This window comes from Ahaetulla prasina, chromosome 6 (genome assembly GCF_028640845.1).
Source record: "Ahaetulla prasina isolate Xishuangbanna chromosome 6, ASM2864084v1, whole genome shotgun sequence".
Taxonomy (NCBI): Eukaryota; Metazoa; Chordata; class Lepidosauria; order Squamata; family Colubridae; genus Ahaetulla; species Ahaetulla prasina.
Window position 1 is genome coordinate 93,278,974 of NC_080544.1, and position 22,431 is coordinate 93,301,404.

At 38.2% G+C, this 22,431-nt stretch overlaps 1 protein-coding gene across 1 annotated transcript in view; it reads right to left on the reverse strand.

Moving 5' to 3' along the window:
* MECOM (MDS1 and EVI1 complex locus) overlaps nt 1-22,431 on the reverse strand; it is a 628,368-nt gene that overhangs the window by 502,298 nt on the left and 103,639 nt on the right. The gene's annotated exons all lie outside the window — the stretch shown is intronic.

Sequence of the window (22,431 nt, forward strand, 5' to 3'; positions counted from 1 at the left end):
TCAATAACTATAATAAGAAAAACGTAGTGCCTAGGATCCAGATAGGAGAGAGTGTTCATCCAGAGATAATAAAACATAGTGCTTATCTCCCATTGTTTCCTTGTAACACCTGCTTGCTGTGAGACTATAGAACCTAGCTAATAATTCCATTCAAGAATGGAGTCATATAAATTGCTCATGTAAATGAGACTAATAAAGATCCAATTTATAACTCTGAACAAGAATGTATTAAAGTCCTTCTATTTCTTTCAGATATTGAGATGAAACATAAAGAAGTTTATATTAATATAGTTCCACAGGAAAATTAATATAAAGACAAGTTTTCCTATTGGCAACCCTCTATTAAGCCTTACCCTCTGTCCAAAACATTCACTTCTTCATCACAGAGGACTATGAAGATCCTCAGTTATCCAGGTCATGGTTGTCCCAAAGGTACGTTTTCAAAAGGCAACTGGACTTTGTTTTTCCTTGAAGACGTTTCTCTTCTCATCCAAGAAGCTTCTTCAGAACTTTATAAAGTTCTTGAATGAGGAGCGAAACTCTTCAAGGAATAACAAAGTCCAGTTGCCTTTTGAAAAAGCACTTTTAGGTCTTCGTTATAGAATTTTAGTATGGCAGGAATGCAAATGATAAAGCTCAGGACCATGTGACCTTCAAGATGATGACATATTGGCATAAAATGGGTTTTATTTGGATTTTAATGGGGTTTTATATTGCTATGTATTTTATATTAATTATCAGCCAATTTGAATAAGTTTTTTAATTTTGTTTTTATTGTATTATATTTTTGTATGCTATTTTTACCTGGCTGTAAACCGCCCTGAGTCCTTCGGGAGAAGGGCGGTATACAAATTAAAATTTTTATTATTATTATTATTATTATTATTATTATTATTATTATTATTATTATTATTATTATTTTATCAGATCTACTGTAGAACCTAGACTGAACAGATATATTTGCTCAAATTTTAAAGCTCAGTTGATGATAAGCTTGGTTAGATATTTTTTCGCGGCTTACCTAATTTCTTTTATATTTTTATAACTGTCATAGACCAGCAAATGTAGCTTAACTAGTTATGTGAGCCCAGATCATTTCTGTATTATACATGGTGTAAATGCAGAAAATGGGCTACTTCAGAACTAGGCTACATTGTTGTGGACATAGATGTCTTTGTCAATAGAATTGTTTTTTTTTAAAGTTTTTTGTCAACAAACAGTTGAACTTTTCCCCATGACAAGCAATAAAGAATCTCCTGAACTCTTCTGTCAGCTGCTGATATATCTATTAATAGCCACCTATTGATTACAGTAATTGTATGAAAATGGATGCTAAATCTGTTCGGTTTTGCACTGAAAAAAAGTCATATGAATCAACCTTCAGTCCAGTAACCCAATTTCATTGCATCTATCCCATTTATCCCTTAACCATACAAATCTTTCATCAGAGTCAACAAACTGAATATGCTTCTTGGCTTACCAAAGCTTCCTCATTCTGAACCCCCAGAAAGCATTTCCATGCCCTGATCTTTGGAGCAGAATCCATGTAATAAACCCAATATTGGATAGAGCCAAGGTGGCACGGCGGTCAGAGTGCGACACTGCAGGCTACTTCAGCTGACTGCTAGCTGCAGTTCGGCAGTTCAAATCTCACCAGCTCAGCCTTCCAGACTGCTGGGGGCAATATGCTGACTTTGTAAACCGCTTAGAAAAGGCTGTAAATCACTGTGAAGCGGCATATGTCTTATTGCTATTGTCCCAGGAACCGGGAGGATAGCTGGTGAATGTCAGTTTACAAACGAAGATGAAAACCCTTCACGCAACATTGAAAAGGCTGAATCTTCATTGATTTCCTTTAATTTCTTTTTTAAACACAAGTGTTTATTCAGTTGGGGAGGCTTTAAAAAAATTTTAAACCTATGGCTCTTACATAGGTATGTAATGGGATGAAAACGTTTCAGAGCAAAGATTTACTTTCCAGAGTAAAAGATTTGGAGGATAAAAATACAGCCATGCACACAAACCTACCCGGGATAGTTTTTTGTCAGCTGATGCATGTTACCTGCAGTTTTTTTTTATTTCATTAGGTTAAATGCTATTAATCTGGGTATATGATTTCAACAGTGAAGAGATGGAATTTGTCATCTGGTAAAGGAAAACATTATTTTTAAAAGAATGAAAGATTAATGTTTCACCGCGGACTCCTTAAAACCTTACACAGCAACAGCACCAAAATATTAATCCAACTTTGATGGGTTTTGCATAAGGCTCATAATTAAACATTTTCCTTTTTAATACTTTATAGAATCCCCATCTGTTTTTAATGGCATCATTTTGATGTTTTTTTTTAACAAAACAAAAAAAAGAGATCATTCTGGCAGCCTGTGCCTGAAGCTTTTTTATTTATTTATTTTTTTGCTCCTAATGACTTCTACGACAGAGCCCTCATTGTACCAAGGTTTGACTTAAAAGTTTTGGAAACAAGGCACTATGAACTGTATTGTTTCTTTCTGTACATTCTACAGGCTTGGTAAATATCTGTCCCCTTTTTACATGGATGCATAAAGCAATGAACTCCTACAATAGCCTCTCCTTGATAGGTTTCCATCCATTTCTTCTTGTCCTGCCCTCTCCAAAGTACTTGACAGTGCAACAAGAATTAATGGATGGCAACTTATCAAGGAGAAATCCAATCTAGAACTAGTGAGAACTGTTAATCAGGGGAACGGCTTGCCTCCAGAAATTATAGATGTTCCACCACTGGAGGATTTGACGAAGAGACTGGACAGTCATTTGTTCAGAATGATATAGGGTCTCCTGCTTAGAAGGGATTGGACTAGAAGACCTCCATGGTTCCTTCCAATTCTGATAATCTGTTATTCTGTTATTCAGAAATGGGTAGGCTTAGCAAAGGACTTTCTCTGGAGATTCTCAGTCATCCAGGTCATGGCTGTCCCAAAGATGGGATAGCAAAGGACTATTTTCCCCCAACTTATCAAATTCCCTTCCTTGTTGGTGCTATTGCAGTTGAGGACTTTTTCTTTAGCATCACAAGACAACATTGAGATTGGTTTGCTAGAAGTGCAAATTCTAGAGAAGAATTCCGTGGTGGAATTCTCATTCTTAATAATAATAAAAGAAATACTTCTTCATGATATTTTACCATCCCACTCTTTCACTGGAGGCTTTGGCTTGCCGCACATAGTTTTGTCTCCCCCGTTTTATCCTTATAACAGTCCTCTTGAGGTAAGTTCAGCTGGAGGTAATGATACTCCAAGGTCATCCAGTCAGCTTTATGAATGAGTGAGGATTCAGAATCAAAACTCCTTGGCTGAAGTCCAACGTTCTAAACAATATGTTACAGCGGCTTGAGAGCTTCTGGCTTCCAGAATGCATTCATCCCACCAACTGAAACACAGAGCTTGTGGAATTGTTCACATTGATGGGGCAGACTCCCCCAGTCCAATTTGTAACTAATCCATTAAAATTGGATTAATGAACCAGACATCTGCATATCTGATCATTAATCTTGATTTTTTCCAAATTAATTACTTTTTTTTTTTGCTTCTTAGTAAAGGAAGAGAAGGAGAATAATATTCATGCCAGGAAGGGCATTTGTGTACAACAAAAAGTGATGACTGCTGCCAGATGTAAGTAGCTGAGCATCATGGCAAAACAAATGACTTTATAGTATCCTTCTGCCCTACATGGAAACCCATCTGACATTCCTTTCTAGAAAGTACCACAAACATGGAAGATACAGAGTGAAGGAAACCCAGGAAACTTATGGAGGTTGAGTTCCATAAGCCATTTTACTCCTCTTTTAAAATCCGTATCATCTCTCGGATTCAAAAACAAAGCTACAAAATAATGATGTCTCCTTCCCAAAAGGAGCAAAAAATCCAGAGCCACTTATCAAGATTTTTCTTTTCTTTTAATAAAAAAAAAACTGCTGAGGACTGCCTGAATTAGCCTCTACAGTTTCCGGAAGAGATTTGCCCTTGACTGCTCCATGGCCAACTCGCCATGGCCAACTTGATGTGGCCAACTCACTGTGGGACAACTCACCATGACCAATTCACCATGGAACAAGAGTTATACTAATATCAAGGAAATGGTGGAATAGGATATTTAAAGAAAGGATGCAAAACAAGGGACAAAATGAAATGGGAATGACAAAAATTAAAATAATCTTATAATTATTTTAAGTACTTAAAGTACAGCAAGTTGTTCCATGGTGAGTTGACCATAGTGAGTTGTCTTGTGGCAAGTTGGCCATGGAGAGTTGACTGCCCTGAGTTGACTGCAGCAAGTTGTCCCATTCCATTCAGAGAGAGTGATTAGCTAAAGATCACATAGACTTCATGCCTAAAGCAACACTAGAACTCGGTCTCTTCATTTGTAATCAGGTGCCTTAACTGGCTCTCTAGCCAAAATTAGGATTACAATAAGTGATATTTTCCCTATATTTTCCATTGCTCTTCATACTATGTACAAACCAAACCTATTTACAATTCTGCTAACAAGAAGAATTAGGTCACAAATTTATGGCATCTACATTTATAGTGCTCATAAATATAAGTTGGATTCATATACCGTACTAAGTCATGGGTTGTTTTAACCATGGATTATTATTTTTTTAAAATTTACATTTATATCCCGCCCTTTTCCGAAGACTCAGGGCGGCTTACATTGTGCAAGGCAATAGTTTCATCCTATTTGTATATTTATATACAAAGTCAACTTATTGCCCCCCCAACAATCTGGGTCCTCATTTTACCTACCTTATAAAGGATGGAAGGCTGAGTCAACATTATTAAACAATAATAATTAGTAAGCATAGGCTATATCACAAACAACACTATGTACCATTAGCATGATGTTTGAACTCATGCATGGAGGATTTAGCTTCATGACACCTATCCAAGCCTAGTATTTTCAGTAGCACAGAACTGTTTGTGTCTTTGTTTGTTTTTCATATTTCTAAATTCTAAATTCCCCATCTCCCTCAGACAGGGGCTTAGCTTTTAGAATGCCCAGCCTATATAATGAGGGGCATCACACCATTTTAGGGCATTCTGCCTAGTAAGATCTAATAATCAGGAAATAAGACGTTTTCTCTAAAGAAAAATACCAAAAGTTCTCAAGTCTATCCAGATACAATTAAATCCTGTGCCCCTTAACAATTAAACTATATAATCATATCCTTGGCATGTATTTGTGTTAGAGTAACTACACAATTAAACTGAAATAAAACACTGCCCCTGAAGTGTTCTTCCTATCTCATATTCAAAGAAATTGATTCCAGTAGATCAGTAGTGTGCCTTAATATTTCTGCAAACTAGACTTCAATTTGGAGCTCCCAGGTGTTCAATCCATGAAACAGAACTAATGAACGGATATGGTTACATCGTAGTGAATGGCAGTTGTTATCAGTGCTGTTCCATTATGCTGATATGAAGCAGAACAAGTAAACTTGATCATGCTAACGTATACAGTCTGTAGACCAAAGCAATGCTATTCATGTTTGCTTAAAGGTAAAGAAAGAGGATTTGCTCATTTTATTTTGCTTAGTTTTTATAGGCTGCTTTGGACAGATGGCTTCAAAAGAATTAAAATTATACAGAATGAAAATGCAAAGCCAGACAACAGAGCGACACAGGGTAGATGGTATTACTTGAGTGCCATAGCTTATCACTTGATCATTTTGCACCCTCCTAGAGGCCGACAATAAAAGCAACTTATATACCTTTGAAATAAAACAGATACAAATAATGACACAAAAACAACGTCATTTAAACGAAGCATGAAAGCACTCACTAGATAAACAAAATAAGCTGAACTGATAGTCATGGCTTTAAACTAGTCTCATTTATATGATCCTAATGAATGACTCATTCAAGATCTTTAACCCCAAGGAAATGTCATCAAGGGCTGCCATTCAAATCAATTTTCTCACTGGTGATAAGCTATTCATTCTGCTGCCAACAACTAAGTATTAGCCAAAACAGGAAAATTCATACATCTTTAAAATAGTGCCTATATATCCTCATTTCACATTGGTAATTGGGACTGTCAACTCCTTCGCTAAATGATGCAGTTGTAATGTGTGACATCGCATGACCATACTGAGTTATAGCAGCAGTTCCAGTCAAGGCTGTTAGTCAAAACTTGCCTGGTTGCAATGTCCCGTGGTCCCGTGATCACTATTTGCAACCGCCTGCTAGCTTCTCCATTTCGTCGCTTGTCAGAAGCCAGCAATGACTGTGGATACCGCAACAGGCCATAACTACAAGGATTTGTGTAAGTCCCCTACATTCGGTGTCAACATAACTTTGAATGGTCACTGAACGAGTGGTCACTGAACAAGGATCCTGTGTAAAAAGGATCCTGTCAAATATGAACTTAATGCACATTCCAATCAATATTTTTTTTAAAAAAAGTTTTAAAAAATGAAAATTGTCCCAGAATGGATTTAGAGCATCTTTAACAATTTGAATCCTCTGTTTCTCCATTTTGAATTCCCAACCCTTCAGAGAAAGGAAAAACACATCTACTGGCTAGATATCACAATTCTACTTGCAACAGTAGAAAAGAGTAACACCAGGTTTTATTCCTTATTATCTCAGCTGTATCTTACCCTCTATCCCCCTGTAGTTTCATGCCATTTTAAAAAAGCAAGTAGATTTTGTTTTATATTTATATTAACAACATAGTTACTGCCATAATGTTCCACATGACATGACGCATGTTTGAAAGTCTTTATTTTCTGTTACAAAACTGTTTGAATTCCAGGATCTGGAAAATGACTTTTCCTGGTCCTGGTAGTTTTGGGCTCAGCAGGTGGCAACATCTAGTTGACCTTATCTGGGCTTGAAAGTTAAATAAGGTGAGTTTGGTTATACCAGAATGGGAGACTGCCACAAAGTCCAAAAACATCCCAGAAGAAATGTCTATGGAGATTCTAAGTCATCCAGGTCATGGTTGTCCCAAAGGTGCTTTTTCAAGAGGCAATTGGATTTTCTGGTTTTTCATTGAAGGCATTTCACTTCTTGGATGAGAAGCAAAATGTCTTTGAAGAAAAAAAAACAGAAAATCCAGTTGCCTCTTGAAAAAGTACATTTGGGAATCCCAGAAGAAAGTGGAATGGCAAACTAGTTCCATATTACACCCAGAAACTTTGCTTGGATGAACCCATGAAATCAACAGGACTCAAACCTTGACTTGAAAGAGATTACTTGAGAGCATCTTTCTGGGGACTAGGTGTTTCTCCTTAGTTCTAAGTTGCTTCTTTCCTTGATCAGTTTCCACCCATTGCTTCTTGTTCTACCCTCAGGTGCTTTGGAGAACAGCCCAACTCCCTCTTCTTTGTGGCAACCCCTGAGATATTGGAACACTGCTATCATGTCTCCCCTAGTCCTTCTTTTCATTAAACTAGACATACCCAGTTCTTGCAACCGTTCTTCATATGTTTTAGCCTCCAGTCCCCTAATCATCTTTGTTGCTCTTCTCTGCACTCTTTCTAGAGTCTCAACATCTTTTTTACATCGTGGCGACCAAAACTGGATGCAATATTCCAAGTGTGGCCTTACCAAGGCATTATAAAGTGGCACTAACACTTCACGTGATCTTGATTCTATCCTTCTGTTTATGCAGCCCAGAACTGTATTGGCTTTTTTAGCAGCTGCTGCACACTGCTGGCTCATATCTAAATGGTTATCCACTAGGACTCCAAGATCCCTCTCACAGGTACTACTATTGAGCAAGGTACCACATATACGGTACTGGTGCATTTTGGTTTTGCCTAAATGTAGAACCTTACTTTTTTCACTGCTGAATTTCATTTTGTTAGATAGCGCCCAATGTTCAAGTCTGTCAAGATCTTTCTGTAACTTGAGCTATCTTCTGGAGTGTTGGCTATTCCTGCCAGCTTGGTGTCATCTGCAAATTTGTTGAGTTCCCCATCTATCCCCTGTAGTTTCATGCCATTTTAAAAAGCAAGTAGATTTTGTTTTATATTTATATTAACAACATAGTTACTGCCATAATGTTCCACATGACATGACGCATGTTTGAAAGTCTTTATTTTCTGTTACAAAACTGTTTGAATTCCAGGATCTGGAAAATGACTTTTCCTGGTCCTGGTAGTTTTGGGCTCAGCAGGTGGCAACATCTAGTTGACCTTATCTGGGCTTGAAAGTTAAATAAGGTGAGTTTGGTTATACCAGAATGGGAGACTGCCACAAAGTCCAAAAACATCCCAGAAGAAATGTCTATGGAGATTCTAAGTCATCCAGGTCATGGTTGTCCCAAAGGTGCTTTTTCAAGAGGCAATTGGATTTTCTGGTTTTTCACTGAAGGCATTTCACTTCTTGGATGAGAAGCAAAATGTCTTTGAAGAAAAAAAAACAGAAAATCCAGTTGCCTCTTGAAAAAGTACCTTTGGGAATCCCAGAAGAAAGTGGAATGGCAAACTAGTTCCATATTACACCCAGAAACTTTGCTTGGATGAACCCATGAAATCAACAGGACTCAAACCTTGACTTGAAAGAGATTACTTGAGAGCATCTTTCTGGGGACTAGGTGTTTCTCCTTAGTTCTAAGTTGCTTCTTTCCTTGATCAGTTTCCACCCATTGCTTCTTGTTCTACCCTCAGGTGCTTTGGAGAACAGCCCGACTCCCTCTTCTTTGTGGCAACCCTGAGATATTGGAACACTGCTATCATGTCTCCCCTAGTCCTTCTTTTCATTAAACTAGACATACCCAGTTCTTGCAACCGTTCTTCATATGTTTTAGCCTCCAGTCCCCTAATCATCTTTGTTGCTCTTCTCTGCACTCTTTCTAGAGTCTCAACATCTTTTTTACATCGTGGCGACCAAAACTGGATGCAATATTCCAAGTGTGGCCTTACCAAGGCATTATAAAGTGGCACTAACACTTCACGTGATCTTGATTCTATCCCTCTGTTTATGCAGCCCAGAACTGTGTTGGCTTTTTTAGCAGCTGCTGCACACTGCTGGCTCATATCTAAATGGTTATCCACTAAGACTCCAAGATCCCTCTCACAGGTACTACTATTGAGCAAGGTACCACATATACGGTACTGGTGCATTTTGGTTTTTTTGCCTAAATGTAGAACCTTATTTTTTTCACTGTTGAATTTCATTTTGTTAGATAGCGCCCAATGTTCAAGTCTGTCAAGATCTTTCTGTAACTTGAGCCTATCTTCTGGAGTGTTGGCTATTCCTGCCAGCTTGGTGTCATCTGCAAATTTGATGAGTTCCCTATCTATCCCCTTGTCCAAGTCGTCGATGAAGATGTTGAAGAGTACTGGGCCTAAAACAGAGCCTTGGGGTACTCCACTGCATACTTCCCTCCATGTGGATGTAGTTCCGTTGAGGACTACACGTTGAGTGCAGTTGGTCAGCCAGTTACAAATCCATCTGGTGGTGGTGCTGTCTAACCCACATTTTTCTACTTTATTTAGTAGTAGGTTATGGTCTACTTTATCAAATGCTTTACTGAAGTCCAAATAAATTATATCGACAGCATTCCTCTGGTCTACTAATTTTGTCATTTTGTCAAAGAATGCAATAAGATTAGTCTGGCATGATCTGTTTTCGACAAACCCATGTTGGCTTTTGGTTATTACTTTGTTTGCTTCTAGGTGTTCAGTGATTCGTTGCTTGATTAAGCTTTCAAGGATCTTCCCCAGTATTGAGATCAGGCTGATAGGTCTGTAGTTTCCTGGATCTGTTTTTTTTTTCCTTTTTTGAAGATGAGAACTACATCAGCTCTTTTCCAGTCCTCTGGCTGCTCCCCTGTGCTTCAGGACTTCTCTACCAGACTTCTCTACCAAACGCTACCAAAGTTAACTTCCTGTTTTTCTTCTGTCAGTAGGGGAAACTATTCAAAATCCTATATTAAAATGCAATGTCATGAAATGTTCCCGTGCAATATTTCTCAACCTTGACAACTTTAAGATGTGTGGACTTCAACATACTTGCTAGGAGCTGGAGCCCACATATCTTAAAGTTGCCACGTTTGAGAAAGACTGGAGTAGTACAACATTATGAAAAGGCCTAGAATGTAGTCTAGAATACTGGGAGTTGTTGTCCTATAACATACTTGAAGGACACCAGGTTGGGGAAAGTAATTATTCGAGGTCTTTTCTTAGACCCAGGCATGTTCACATCTCATACCTTTGAGACATAAAGCTAAGTGTAAAAATAACCAAGGAGACCTACCTCAGTTATGTGTATTTTCTGAGGTGATCACATTTCTCATTAAAAAAAAGAAACCTGAAAAGTCAGCCATTTTGTCTTTTTTTAGTTTAAGCAGCTGTGTTCACAAACCTACCTGCACCTTCCTGTTTTGATTATTGTAATTCTTTGTTTATTGGCTTTCCAGGTCACTCATAAACAAGAACATATGGTCCAAAGCTCTGCTTACCAGGGTTCTCCTACCAGATTATGTTGTGATCAAATTCGGTGCCCTGTTTTAAATCAATTGGATTTGGCATTGTGTCAGACAATGTGTTACTTTTTAAAATAGCTATGCTTGCTTTTTAAGATGTTTTCACTTTGCCTCTGGCTCCATGGTTTAGTCAAAGAAACTTTCACCAACTTCAGTGTATTTAATATTTGTCTGACAGTAGCTTGTTATGAATTGCCCCAACCTCATCACCACCTCCTCCCATCCCCAATTTTCATTTTTTTTCCCCCTAAGTCAAAAAGTTCTCCTGGGAAGTTTTTCAGAATTCCCTTTTTCATTGAAAGCTACCATAACTCTAAAAGTAGTTTTCAAGGCCACTTAAGAGACTTGTTATCTTTAGCTAAACATCTGTATTTACATATGGATGGATGCTAAATCTTTTGCCAAAAATAGATCATTGTACAACTGGCAGTATTGTATTATAGAAGCATGCTTTGGCCAATTAGGGTTAGAAATGGCAACAGCTTATATAATGCAGCCATTGTAAAGAATTCCCAGAGGGAAGCAAGAAAACATACAATGATTGAGTCACTCTGGACCCCAAATGCATTGAAATCCTTCCAAAAGGTAAAATATTAGAATTTTTTTTTAAAAGAAATGTTTAGCAGTTAAACACTGGCGTACTGTAACCAACTTTTTTTTTCTGGCCACAGTTGTTTCTGTTGTGTGCTTGGCATCACAGCCAAAATTTTCCAAGAGGAAAAGAGAAAAAGATTATTTTCACTCTAGGTACCACTCCTATTTGAGGCAATAACATCATAATGGAAGAATAATCATTTCAAACAATCCTTCGGAGATTGTACAGGCTACAGTCAAGGAGGAAAGGGGCCAATTTCACTGTTTTCTTTAACTACATCATTGCATTTTGCCTAGTATACATAAGAGAGGCATCTCCCTGGGCTGGTTAAAGAGAAGTGTTAATGTGTAAGGACTTCACTTTGGAGGAATCAAAGATCTGGTCTATTCCTCCATAGTGTGTTAGCTCAACCATTAAGTTAAAGAGTCAAACATGTATATTCATTCCAAAGATGCTTTGTCCTCAGTCTGCAGCCATAGCATCAACTGAGAAACTTCCTTTGTAGCTTAGTAAACTTTGTCATTATATTTCTTGTGAGCTAGAAAAGTTTTGCCTATAGCAGTTAGCCAGTGATAGCTTCCATCAACAAATAAGGAAGATAAATGTCTATGCAGATTCTTAATCATCCAGGATATGGTTGTCCCAAAGGTGCCTTTTTTTTTCTTTCCAAAGATAACTGGACTTAGTTTTTCCTTGAAGAGTTTTTGCTTCTCAGCCAGCTGAAGCGTCTTCAGTTCTGACTGAATGGTGGAAGATGGAAGGATTTCAGTTCCCAGTACTCTTCAACATCTTCATCAATGATTTGGAGGAGGGGATAGGTGAGGAACTCATCAAATTTGTAGACAAAACCACGCTGGTAGGAATAGCCAACACTCCAGAAGATAGGCTTAAGACACAGAAGGATCTTGATAGACTTGAACATTGGGCGCTATCTAACAAAATGAAATTCAATGTTGAAAAAAGTAAGGTTCTACATTTAGGCAAGAAAAACAAAACACACTGGTACCGTATATGTGGTACCTTGCTCAATAGCAGTAACTGTGAGAGGGATCTTGGATTCCTAGTGGATAATCATTTAAATATGAGCCAGCAGTGTGCAGCAGCTGCCAAACAAGCCAGCACAGTTCTAGGCTGCATAAACAGAGGGATCGAATCAAGATCACGAGAATTGTTAATACCACTTTATAATGCTTTGGTAAGGCCACACTTGGAATATTGCATTCTGTTTTGGTCACCATGATATAAAAAAGATGTGGAGACTGTAGAAAGAGTGCAGAGAAGAGCAACAAAGATGATTAGGGGATTGGAGGCTAAAACATATAAAGATCAGTCGCTAGAATTGGGTATGTCTAGTTTAATGAAAAGAAGGGCTAGGGGTGACATGATAGCAGTGTTCCAATATCTCAGGGGCTGCCACAAAGAAGAGGGAGTCAAGCTATTCTCCAAAGCACCTGAGGGCAGGATAAGAAGCAATGGGTGGAAACTAATCATGGAGTGAAACAACCTAGAATTAAGAAGAAATTTCCTGACAGTTAGAACAATTAATCAGTGCAACAACTTGCCTGCCGAAGTTGTGAATGTTCCAACACTGGACGTTTTTACGAAGATGTTGGATAAGTGTTTGTCTGAGGTAGTGTAGGGTTTCCTGCCTAACCACAGGGTTGGACTCCAAGGTCCCTTCCAACTCTGTTATTCTATTCTGTTCCTTGCAGTCAGTTTATATTTCTTTTCTAGCCCACAAGAGATATAATGACAAATGACAAAATTTTCTAAGCCACGTAGAAAGTTTCTCAACTGATGCTATGGATGCAGACTGAGGACAGGCCCTATCAGGATTTTGCAAGCTGAGATTCAAACTGGAAAGTTAGCTTTCACTCAGGAGACCAACAGAAATTTGTATCATTGCATTGAGCTTTGCCTTGTTTGATTGTAAATGTGTTCTACCATTTCAGTTCTGACTGGCTCGTTCAGTTTATTAGAAGTAGAGATGCCCAATTACCTCCTGTGGAAGGCAGCACCCAAACTATCATTCTTACAAAAAGGAAATGGAACATCTTCAGTCAGGGCATCGATGTTCATGTTTTGACAACTTCTAGATTGGTTTGATAAAGTGTCCTTCATACAAAGGCACCATGCTGAATATTTGCAGTGTTTCTTATTACGCCTCCTCAAGATAAAGGCAGAATAAGAGTCCTAAATGACCTACGCTTCCATAAGATTTCTTTCCAGAGATAAGATATTCAGGCAAAGTTTGTGTTTCAAATTCATTTTATAAGGGCAGGAGACTGTTTTTTCCACTAGGGCCTAATATATTACGATGCCCTTTTCTGGTTAATTTGAAGGGGGAATAGAACCAGTCCTCTATCTATCTATCTATCTATCTATCTATCTATCTATCTATCTATCTATCTATCTATCTATCTATCATCATCTAGCTAGCTATCTTCTATCTATCATCTATCTGTCTGTCTGTCTGTCTGTCTGTCTATCTTCTACCTATCATCATCTATCTATCTATCTTCTATCTATCATCATCTATCTATCTATTGTCTATCTATCTATCTATCTATCTATCTATCTATCTATCTATCTATCTATCATCTATATCTTCTATCATCATCTATCTATCTTCTATTTATCCATCTATCTAGCTAGCTTCTATCTATCATCTACATCATCTATCTATCATCTATCTATCTATCTATCTATCATCTATCTATCATCTATCTATCTATCTTCTATTGATCATCATCTATCTATCATCTATCTATCTATTACCTAAATCTTCTATCTATCATCATCTATCTATCATCTATCTATCTATCTATGTATCTATGTATCTATCTATCTATCTATCTATCTGAAAGATAAATCATGGAATTTCTTTTCCAAACAATTGTTGAGATAGTTTAATCAAACTGCTGTTTCTCATAGTGCTAATAATTCATACTTATTTTAATGGGTATGATAAACTTTAACTTTAGAACTTGTTCTTAAAAAGCCCAAAAAGAAAATAATAAAATAGTTCAAGCTTAAATACTGAAGAATGACTGTAGTTATAACTGGGGAGTAGAACAGTACTACAATTATCAGATATTTTGAAAACACTGACTAGAAGTAAAGACAGCAATGATGCCTTAATCTGAGGAGGAAAAATGGGCAGCCCAGTCTTTCTCTACTTCCTGTAATCTGTTTTATTGCAACAATTGCTATGAAAACATTCAAACAATGAGGTCTTAATAATCGTGGATCTCTCTATAGAATGACAAGTTGGCAAGTGGGCTTCTAAACTTCACATATTCAGAAGAGGAGTGTGGGTGAAAAAAACCCTCCCTTATCCACCCAATATTTCAGACACATGTCAACTGTTGTTATCATTACTGATCTACTCTTAGAAATAGAGTCCCTTGCTGGAAAGCTGAGAGCAGGCCAAGCCAAATAAACCAAGCAAAACTCATAATTGTACACTGACAAGCTGGGTTGCACAGGACGACGCATAATGGGAGTTTATGTGCATACGCACGCACGCGCTTTCACACACACACACCTCACACACACACCACACACACACACACATTCAAAATGCAGAGCCTTCCTCTTAAAACCCAAAGCAAGACAGCACTGAGCAAACTCGGCTGGATCACAGCAGAGAATTCTGCCCAAGTATGTTTAAGGTCACTGTCTTAAAATAAAATACATGCAGATATTTCAAGATGCTTTAGAACAGGATAGGCAACCTCTGAGCTGAACTAAGACTCCCACCAGCCCTGGCCAGCCTGATCAGGAGTAAGGATGGTGAAAGGTGCAGTTTAGCAACATTCATTTCGGTGTACAGGTAGTCCTTGACTTACAATCAGTCACTTAATGACCAAAGTTAAAATGTGGCTCTCCTCAAGATATTTACAACCTGGTTCTGAAGTTCCAGTAGCCAACCTTGTGGTCACTAACCCACATTTGCAACATTCTGTGGTCAATTGATCGCATTTATGATGTTTATTTATTTTATTTTATTTATTTATTTTGTCACATCATACAAAAAGATTATATAGTATGTAAACATATATATGAGTAAATATTAGGAGGTATAAGCATATATATATATAGGAAGAAGAAAAGAAAAACAATAGGACAGGACATTTGTGCGCTTATGCACGCCCCTTATGGTCCTCTTAGGAATGGAGTGAGGTCAATAGTAGAAAGTTTTTGGTTAAAGCTTTTAGGATTATAGGAAGAGACCACCGAGTCAGGTAAAATATTCCAAGCACTGATGATTCTGTTACAGAAGTCATATTTTTTGCAATTTAGATTAAAGCGGTTGACATTTAGTTTAAATCTATTGGTTGCTCTTGTATTATTGCAATTAAATGTTTATTTAATTAATTAAATTATTGCAATTAAATTAATAATTTAATTTAATTAATAATTAATTAAATTATTGCAATTAAATGTTTTTCCCCAACCCCCCTCCCCCCGAAAAACCAGCATTGACAAAACAAGCCCATAGGGAACAATTGGCCCACTTAACAAATGCTACATTCAAAGCAATCATAAAATGGAGTCGGTCACATGGATGATCTGCTTTACAACTATCATGAATTACTACCATAATGGGCAGGTTCCATTACAGTCGTAAGTCAAGAGCTACCTGTAGTAGAGATTGAATAATCTTGCTTTGTACAAAGAAGAAGGAGAAGAAGGATCTTCAGAAGCTGATTTGCAAAGTGTTGTATATAATGGATCCTTCCTATAATTCAGGAAGACATCTGGTTAGGCTTCATCTTTTATCTACATCAAGCATATCAACATCCTAATGCTTATCACAGGGACCAGCATAAAAGTTATTGGCCACTGATATGACACAATGCTGGTACCTGCTCTACCTGTTGCTAGAAGACAATTTAAAGGCAGAAAGAGCATTTTCCCCCCATTGATTGAAGATAAATATAAAGCTTCTGTATCTAAGTAATAGGAAACCACAGTTGTCCTGTGCCATGGAAGTATGGACGTGAGGTTTAGGCTCACATGAACCCACCTCATATTTCTTGCAAAACTATGGGAAAATTAGAAACCATTCTGCAGTCGAATAACCAGAAATTGATCTCAAAGGGTATGAGTTAAGTGATGGTTTTCAAAATAAGCTGTATTTAGAATCTGTGGTTTTCATTTACCTTAACAACAATGAATGTGAATGTTTCAATCCCTTCCTTGCAGCTATGCAAGAGGGGAAAAAAGGGACTGGATTGTACAGTGTTGTAATTAGACTTTAAATTTTTCAATGAAACCCTGCTTCCAACTAATTATATTGCAGTCTATTCTGGCAGGCCTTACGATTGGGAATATTTCAGCTGTTGTTCATGACACGGATTATTTAGGTTGGCCTGATACTTGCGGTTTTAATGATATGTGGGAATAACCATGACAGGCAGGAGGAAGAATCGCAGCCTAGATAACAGAAATCTGAATCCAAAGAAGGAGGATAAATGGAAAAATGTCCAGAAAGAGCCTGCTTAGTTTTTGGGGAAGAGTAAAACTGATGGAGAAAAGAGGAAGTTTCAGTCTTGTAAGATTCTCTTCTGTAACCTTACAATAAAAGTAGAATTAGTGTTCATTGTTTGGTTTCCTGATGCAGATGGCCTCAAAGGGCTGACATCAATCTTGCAAATCTGAAAATATCTCCCCCTTCATATTAATGTCAGGATCAGCACTGGGGCAAAGAAGTGTTACATCTTTGCTTTGAAAGACATTTGCTAGGCTAATATTTTGCTTCTCCACTCTAAAAGTAGAGAATGAGAGCTTGAAACACACCCATTCATCTTTATTCATCTGCTCTCATTTTAGAAATTAAGCCTCAGGAATGTGTACTGATTTCCATTTTAATTGCTCACGAGGCAGCATACTGGGACAACATAAGGGGAGCATGTCAGCCTTGGATTTCCTGCTCCAATGTTGGCTTGCTCCATGTGTTAAGTCTTCTAAGAAGAGCCCTACTTTTCATGCACTCCTCTGAAATAACATACAGGTGCCAGCAGCTGCCATGGCTCAAATGGCAGCAAAAACATTCTGGCGTGTCCTGTACTCCACGGGACGATTGCCTCATGCATGAGCCATGACAGTCTACGGCTTGGGAACAATAAACAAAGTAAATGAGGTAAGGGAGATCGTTCTTCAAATCGGTGGGCTCCCAGTGAATAGTTGAGATCCAAAAATAAGATAATTGTTGACATGATGCCCATGAATTAGTTCCCTGAGCCAGGATAATCCATCATTCTACTACTTCTTGTCTGCAAATTAACTCAATATTTTTTTGCCATAGGAACACTGGCCATGATTAACGATCAGGATAAGTACACAACAGAATCCTGGGGATTCTGGGAGATGTAGTTTCTGTCAGGCCTGGAAACCATATTAGACTTTAGGTTTCCAGACGCTGCCACATTTTTCTCCTGAGGGGAGGGTTGTGGGGTATGGTAACATTCTTCAAGCAGTCAAGGTCGGATGGCGTTCACATCTGCAGGAAGAGTGGCAAGAAGATACTCGAATGAACTGGGAGAATGTGGGACCATGTGACCATCAAAGGGGTCAGGGGGGTGGGACTCTTGGGGTTTGTATAACTGGGGAAACGAATCCGGAACTTCAGTTTTGGGAATTGCACTCATCGCGTGCCAGTCTCCTCATGCTAGTAAAGAACTTTGAGAAAAAACAAAAAATGCCTTTGAGTTTCTTTTACGCAGAAGAGGTATTTCTGGAACCATGACATTTTCAACACATCTGAAGGACGTCAGGCTGTGGAAGATCAAGTTATAACATTGCTTCAACCAGCCTTATTTGTTCCAGAGATCAGCATGGATTTCAGACACCACCAACCTTGAACAAGATAGCAAATAAATAAACAAATCCTCACATTTCAAACCATGATCATATCTCATGAGTTCGGTGGTCTCGAGATCTCACAAAAGAACATTGTAATCTTGCAACATTTCAGATTTAATTTAAGAAGTAGACTGTGCGGGCTTCTTTCGGATCCACAGAAGTGGTTAATTCCTAATTTTGAAGCAGCTTCCCTAGGTTCGGAATAGTAGCATTTCTCTATCCTAGAGCTGAGACCTTTTATCACTCGTTGCTAAAGACTGAATCATTGAACTAAATGCCTATCTATTTGGTGTCTTCTTCAATTACACAGTTGTTTTATGCATTGCTTACAATCAGTGGTGAAATCCAAATTTTTTTACTACCGGTTCTGTGGGCGTGGCTTGGTGGGCATGGTGTGGTGTGGTGTGGCTTGGTGGGCATGGCTTGGTGGGTGTGGCAGGGGAAGAATACTGCAAAATCTCTATTCCCACCCAACTCTAGGGGAAGGATATACAAAATCCCCATTCCCACCCCACTCGGGGGCCAGCCAGAGAGGGTATTTGCCAGTTCTCCAAACTACTCAAAATTTCTGCTACTGGTTCTCCAGAACCTGTCCAAACCTGCTGGATTTTACCCACTTACAATGCCTAATCATGCTTTGGAAGCGAAATATAAATAATTTAACCAGCGGTAACAACATTGCATTATGTCAGCATTCAAGAAGTCCTCTAGCTATAGCACAATGTAGAGGATTTGTGACTACACATATATGTAAATCAGTCTTCAACTTCATTGGTGTTGCGTAGCCAATTACAAGTAAATGGAAGGACTCTATATTTTGGTGTAAAGTTAAGTTTACAAATGTGGTGCCCTCTTGATGCCTGAGAAATGGCAGGGAATTCTGGGAGCTGCAGTTCCAACTCATTTCTTTCAGTAGAAAAAAGAACAAGACTAGAATAAGATACAAATACGTTTTTTAAAAATAATTTAAAAAACCAAGCTAAATTATGTTCAGAAGTGTGTATCAGAAGGGCTTGAAAAGAGGAACAAATAACGGTTAGTTTGTTTCAAATCAGAGTTCTTAGTTCAGAATATCTCAGACTAAACAGTTACTGTATGTCCTCCACATAATAATGGTACATGTAAGGAACTACAACATTTGTTACTATTTTTTATTTTATTTTTTTTATTCAAAAAGTTTTACAAAAAAAATTTTTTCCCCTTTCCCCCCAACCCCCCTCCCTTCACTAATCCCCTCCCCCCTCCTCCCTGACTTCCCGGAACAAGCACAAGGTATAGTTAAAAATAAAACAAACATATGCTAAGAAAATTTTTCCCCAAAACTATTATACCAATTTTCCCTCTCTAGCTCTGACTTCCTCCTAACATAACCAAAATCCTTCAAAAAATTAACAATTAACAGTAATAAAATATATAAAGCAATAGAACAAAATAATCCTAAAGTGTTTAAAACCAGCTAAAGCATAAAAATCCAATCCCATTCAGAGAATATCTCCCTTATAGCTTCTATAACCATATAATTTTTCCCCCAGGTCTTTCTTACATAAGATCTTTCGAGAATATTCTATTTAAAATTCAATACAACACATTATAAAATTTCAATACAGAAAATTACAATATCTATTCAACTTTAGTCCTTCCTCGTCAAAATCCAGTATAAATCCAAATATCTAGTCTTTTATGATAGATATAAAACATATAATCAACCCATTTCTTCCAGATCTTCCTCACATATTGTCTTTCAGGGACACTAATATTTTTGTCTGTTAATATTTCAAAACAACCTTGTTTCAAGGATAATACTTTTGTCTCTTGCCATTTTTTTTGATGCATTAATCTCTGTCTTTCCTTCATTACTCCTTTTGAAAAGTCAGTCACAATATTTCCTAGTAGTTCCTTATGTCCAAGAATCCACAAATTACTGCCGTATATTCCATCAGTCCAAAAAGAGAACTCTTGGAAAGCATTAACCCTGTGAGTTTTTCGGTTCGGAGACAGCCTCCTGTAGCACAAATTCAGGCATTTCATCCAAACTATTTAAAGAAAACTTCTTTACATCAACTTGTTTATTCACGATCATATCTTCATATTTATCCACTTTTGTTTGTATCTCCTCCATTCCATTTTCCAAGTCCTGATTACACTGGTTAATTTCCTCCAAGCTCTCATCCAAAACATCCCCATTTTTTATCAATTCGTATTTTTGAATAATTAAATACATTCTTTCTGTGTAATCCTGTATAAAGTCACGAATCCATTCTTCTGAAAGAACCTTCATGGCAAAGTTCTTGCTGAGAATCCCCTTATGAAATACTTAAACAACGTAATATAATCCAACAATCCACAGTCCAACACAATAAGATAAAATCTCCATTCAGTTTCGATTTCGCAGCAAGACTCCTTTCCTTTCCCTTCCCTTTATCGCTCTACTTTCAGTTGCTCTCAGACGCCATTTTAAACAATTAAAGGAAGGGGGAGGGAATTCTCTTTTTAAAGAAGGTGGAAGTCAGAAAGTCAAAAATACTTGCAAACCAATAATTGTTCACTCATGCTTCTTCCGTCTGCTTATAGAAATCCACAAAAAGAAATCAATTGTTAGCAGAAGTGGACACCTTCCTCTTTTCCTGCTTTTGCAGAAGCGCACTGAATACTGGAGATTAAAGGAGGATTCAATGGGATTCGACCTTTCGGGACTTTGCATAACAAAAACAAAGCCCCTAGGGGAATCTACCACTCTCCCCCCCTGCTCTTTCTCTCTCTTTCAACCAGAGAGGGAAATTGAAGCCGGGAACAGCTGTTCATTGCTGTTTTCACCGGCTTTTACCATATCCAGTGCGGAGTGCCATAAATTAGCACCCAGCGAGAAAGGTGGCGCCAAGCGGAAGTCCAACATTTGTTACTATTTTATATTTGCCTGGTTGTGTGACGAAAAGGCCGGACCTGTTTCACATTGCAACCCAGATGAAGACTAAGAAAAAGGTAAAGGTGGGGGCGGTGCTCATCTCCATTTCAAAGCTGAAGAGCCAGCGCTGTCGGAAGACGTCTCCTTGGTCATGTGGCCGGCATGATTAAATGCCAAAGGTGCACAGACCGCTGTTACCTTCCCACCAAAGGTGGTCCCTATTTTTTCTACTTGCATTTTTTACAGTGCTTTCAAACTGCTAGGTTGGCAGAAGCTGGGACAAGTAACAGGAGCTCACCCCATTACGCGGCACTAAGGATTCGAACCGCTGAACTGCCGACCTTTCGACTAACAAGCTCATCATCTTAGCCACTGAGCCAACACGTCCTGCAGATGAAGAGTACATACATGCAAAGTGTATGTATATACAGTACACATTACCCATACTAATTTTTCAACAGACAGCAAGATTCTGCCTGGAGGAACTAGTCCCAAAAGTAGTAAAGATTCAGTCTACATAGGTAAAAGCCAATATATATTATTACCTGGATAAATATGTATTGAAGGAACAGCTTGTGAGGACCTCCAAGTGGTGTAAATGTTTAAGGTATTGAACTAGAAAGAGGCAGACCAGATTCTGATCCATTCTTAACCACAAGAGCTCATTGGGTTAACTTTGAACCAGCCCTTCTCCTTAAGCCTAATTTACCTCACAGGGTTTTTGCAGGTAAAAATAGAAGGCAGCACTGTGTGTACTGCTTTGAGCTCCTGCACAAAAGAAATAGGAGATCTGCAGGACTTGTTGGTCAAGGAATTATGGCTGAAGGGGGGGGGTCTAGAAGAAAGGCCTTCTCAACCATAGCTCCTGTCTTATGGAACAGGGGTCTCCAACCTTGGCAACTTTAAGCCTGGAGGACTTCAACTCCCAGAATACCCCAGCCAGCAAAGGTGAGGTGAGACTAGCCCCCACTTTTCTATCCTTCTGTAGGAGCCTGAACACCTGACTTTGCCAGATGGCCTGAGCCCCTAATGAGGAGACATCACACTGCAGGTGGTTGTTGAATTAAAAGGCAATCCCATCTCCCATCCCCACATATCTTGTTCCCTCCCTCCCCATCTTTTAACTCTTATCTTGATTGAGATTTCTATTTTTATCCTTCGTTAGGTTTTTAGTGTTTTAATACTGGATGCCACCCAGAGTCATTTGCTATAAAATAGATGGCAAATGCATTCAACAAATAAATATAAACCTAATAAATATTAAATCAAAATCAAAACCAGCATCATCAACAGCTGCCTGGATTGTGGAAAGAGGTGCTAATTTGTCTATCCTCACCCAGTAGTGACTGAATGCATTTATCAGGTACTGGAAATAAAATAAAATAAAAAGATTGGCAGTACAATATATATGAGATATCTAACAACCCTATGCTGCATGTAGATATTCAGTTGGCTTTAAAAGCACTATGTGTTTGCAAACTTTAAAAGTATAGCCATCATGAAACATGGCTTTTCTCTCATCCAGAAAACCCAGATGTTGGTCACACTACAGGGATGCAGAATTATCCTGGCCTTATAAACACGGGGG